Below are 3,871 nucleotides of genomic sequence, written 5' to 3'. Positions count from 1 at the left end.
TGACTAGAGCTGGCCCCCGCTGGCTAGCAGGACGTAGTCGAGCCGGATGGAGTGCGGCCTTGCCCCGAGTCGGCTCGGTTGCGCAACCGGCCAGAGGCATCCGACCCTTCATGGGAAGATTTGTCTCGCGTTGTTGTTTTCGAAGGAGGATGGGAGAAACGCTTGATTTTAGCCTACCCCGGGGTTATCCCCCGTCGTAAATCTTGTTTAGTTCTACGTGTACCTGGCCTTGTACCATTCAGTTATGTTTCTCATAGTTCAATAGGCTTCGAGTGTATCAGCAACCAACAATTCTTGTCGTGGGAGTAACATGTTGATGATTAACTAGCCTCATTAGCATATTAGAATGGAAAACTTACTCTAGTGGAGTGCCTTGCAGTAGCAACACTGCAAGTGCTTTAATCTATATCATTTCTCTGACTGATTGCATCAGTCTTTTTTCTGTTAAGAAGACGTGTGTGTTCTTCCTTTATCTTGTAACTGAAGTAAATAGGGTAACGTAGATACTTGTTGTTATGGCTCAGAAGCTTGCATGGCCCATCAATGGCTATAGTGGGTACTAGTGGTCATGAGGTTCTTGCTTGAGAGCACTTGCAATATTCTTCAACTTTAGAAAAGTCTGGTGAGGGAACATGAGAAATTCATAAGAGACATAAGGAGGAAAACAAGGAGATGATGGCATCCTTTTATGCAGATCATCCTTTCATGATATATATGGGATTACTCCTAACATGATATATGGGATTACTCCTAATGCATCACCTAATACGAATCTCTGTTATTCAACCTTCAACATTACAGACACATACAAAACAAAACGTAAACAGGTTTATGTGAACAAGTTCCTTGAAGTTTTGCTTGAGAAAACAAAATGTTGGGATTCGTTTGTTCTCCTTCATAGGAGCAACAAGTACACTACCAAATAAACAGGGTTAACCAGAGCAGTTTTAAAACAGCAAATCTCTCTGCCTAGCAGAATCTCCAGGCCATACAAGCCGCCCAGCTGGTTTTGAATCTGTTACATATTATCATGCGTTTTGAGACTTTCAAACAAAAGAATTTTAACAGTTTAACTATTGATTTGGTTGGGGTGCGCCGGGCCAGGGCAGCAGTGCAACGCCCAGGCGACGCATGTGGACCCCAGCAGCAAGCTACTGTGATGGGCCCACCCCCACGAAAAATAAATTTAATATCGTTGTGGACATGTAGTCCACATATCAGATATTAAACTGATAAGAACAGATACTACACTTGATCTTAGCCAAAAGGCCGAGAAAGGTATGAGTTGTATTGCTGCCCTCCCCCTCCTCTTATAGCAGCCTCGACCGCCTCTTCACCTCTCCGCGAGCGAGGTGGTACTAAACGAAACAAACGGCACAGAGAACGCGGCTGCTGCCGCGCACGGGCGACCAGCCGAGCCAGAGCCTCTCGTTCGTTTCGGCTTCAGCGGGCCCAACAAAAACACCACGGGCATGCATGCAGGCAGCATCCTCCACGGCCCAGCATTACGGCTTCTTTTCTTTCTTCCTGCTCGTTGTCTCTCTGACATGCGGGGATGGACGAGCCCAACCAAGCCGCACCAGTCCGTCGCGTACAAGTTCCTCCTCTTCCTTCTCCAATCCAACCGTAGCGATCGATCCAGGCTGCCGGCGATGTACGGCGCCATGAAGGACTGGTCCGGCGGGCGGTGCAGGAGGACGACTCCGGCGACTACACGGCCGCGCTGCAGCACTACGTGAGTCTAGGACAAATACAGGAAACATCAAGGGATGGAAAACGTATGATCGTCGTAATCAAGTACAGAGATCATTAACCGATGTAAAGTGCATGGAGGACGTGCCATTAACATAGTCTCGAAGGCTGCTCGACATTATGCCTGTTTGTGAGGATCAACTTGTACAGTTACCATGCTTAGCTTATTTTTATCTCAGAAAAGCAATGCAAGGGTGGCATAAACAGCACCAGGACAAAATATGATGAAGCTACAAATAACAAATTACGTTCAGCTAGTAGATTAGACGCTCAAAGAGAGCGTGTAAGCTGTTCAACTAGGCCCCACTTGGTATGGTTGTAAATTTCTTGCATCTGTATTTATTTTACACGGGTAAAATACGAGCCATAGCTGATTTTTCTCCCGGAAACAAAACGATTGGTCTACACGTGTATTCTAACCCCGAGTGTAAACGACCGAAAACGCTAATCCAAACGAGGCCTAGAAGAAACTTTCGGTAGAAAGTGGAAACTTCACTAGGTTCAATTCAATAAAGCGAAATAATCTTCAATGCACGTCTTAATTTTTACCGGTATCTAACGGTTCCAAATCCTTAAATTGGTAGTATATGACACGAATGAAGTACGACACGTGACTGGGTAAATAGAAGCATCGGATTCAAATTGACTTTTTTATCACTTGCTGCACCATATTCCGAAGATCATATGGAACTTCTCGACAAATGCGAGGGCAATGTGTGCGCGTGAATCCAAAATATAGCAGAGTCCGTCTAACATGAAACGGGCCGTCTTTCAGTTTTATAAATAAAGCAACCACCGCATTTATACAATTGCAACAAAGGGATAGGGGATCGATCTTCAAACCTTCCGCAACAGTCCGGGCCGCGAGGTCCCCACTTGTGGGCGAATTTTGAATTCAAAAGCTCACTCAAGAGTTAAATAGAGGCAATCTCATTTATGTCAACAGAACTTGTCGTGTCCTAGTGGCAACGTCGTGCATTCCTTGGCAATGAGTCCCATGTTTGATTCTTGTCGGTCGTTTTTATTTCGTTTTGAGGATGCAAAAGTTAAAAAATGTTTTCTAATTGTCGAAGAGAGTGGGAATAGAACTAGCGACTTACAACCAAGAAGAATCCGCGCGTATATAGCCACTACGATAGGGCAAGGTTGGCGGTCTTTAAGTGTTAAATACATATCTATATGGACATGAAATTTTCTGAATTTAAATTTTGTGTGAATTTTTTCGGTATTTCGTGGTTACCGTGATAACCGCAAATTTCGGTGCCCCTCGATAAAAAAAGTCCACTTGGGATCCAAATCATTTTTTATTCTTTCTTAGGACGCAAACGTCAAAAATGTTTTCCAATTATGGGACAGAGTGGGAATAGAAGGCCAAGAAGCATCCCCGGGGTGTAGAGCCACTATGATCGGGCAAGATTGGTGGTCTTTAAGTGCTAAATATCTATCCATATGGACATGAAATTCTTTTGAATTTAAATTTTGTCTGATTTTTTTGGTATTTCATGATTACCGTGGTGAACTTCTCGACAAATGCGAGGGCAATGTGTGCGCGTGAATTCAAAATATAGCAGAGTCTGTCTAACATGAAACGGGTCGTCTTCCAGTTTTATAAATAAAGAAACCACCGCATTTATACAATAAGTACAATTGCAACAAAGGGATAGTGGCATCTCCAACATCGATCTTCAAACATTTCGCTACAGTCCGGACCGCGAGGTCCCGACTTCTAGGCGAATTTTGAATTCAAATGTTCACTCTAGAGTTAAATATAGGCAATCTCATTTATGTCAACTTTAGTCGTGTCCTAGTGGAAACGCTCTGCATTCCTTGGCAGTAAGTCCCATGTTTGATTCTTGTCGATCGTTTTTCTTTTTCTTTTTGAGGATGCAAAAGTTAAAAAATGTTTTCTAATTGTGGAAGAGAGTGGGAATAGAACTACCGACTTACAACCAAAAAGCATCCCCGGGTATAGTGCCACTACTATAGGGCAAAGTTGACGGTCTTTAAGTGTTAAATACATATTTCTATAGGGACATGAATTTTTCTGAATTTAAATTTTGTCTAATTTTTTTGGTATTTTGTGGTTACCGTGATAACCGCAAATTTCGGTGCCCCTAAG

At 43.4% G+C, this 3,871-nt stretch overlaps 1 non-coding gene across 1 annotated transcript; it reads right to left on the bottom strand.

Moving 5' to 3' along the window:
* Positions 1 to 1,085: 1,085 nt before the first annotated feature.
* Positions 1,086 to 1,282, bottom strand: LOC123406445. Its single transcript, XR_006612148.1, has one exon. It is a non-coding gene; the product is annotated as a U2 spliceosomal RNA (small nuclear RNA).
* Between the last annotated feature and the right edge of the window lie 2,589 nt (positions 1,283 to 3,871).

Source organism: Hordeum vulgare, chromosome 6H, assembly GCF_904849725.1.
Source record: "Hordeum vulgare subsp. vulgare chromosome 6H, MorexV3_pseudomolecules_assembly, whole genome shotgun sequence".
In the NCBI taxonomy this organism is placed as follows: Eukaryota; Viridiplantae; Streptophyta; class Magnoliopsida; order Poales; family Poaceae; genus Hordeum; species Hordeum vulgare.
This window is presented reverse-complemented; position numbering and strand designations above follow the sequence as displayed.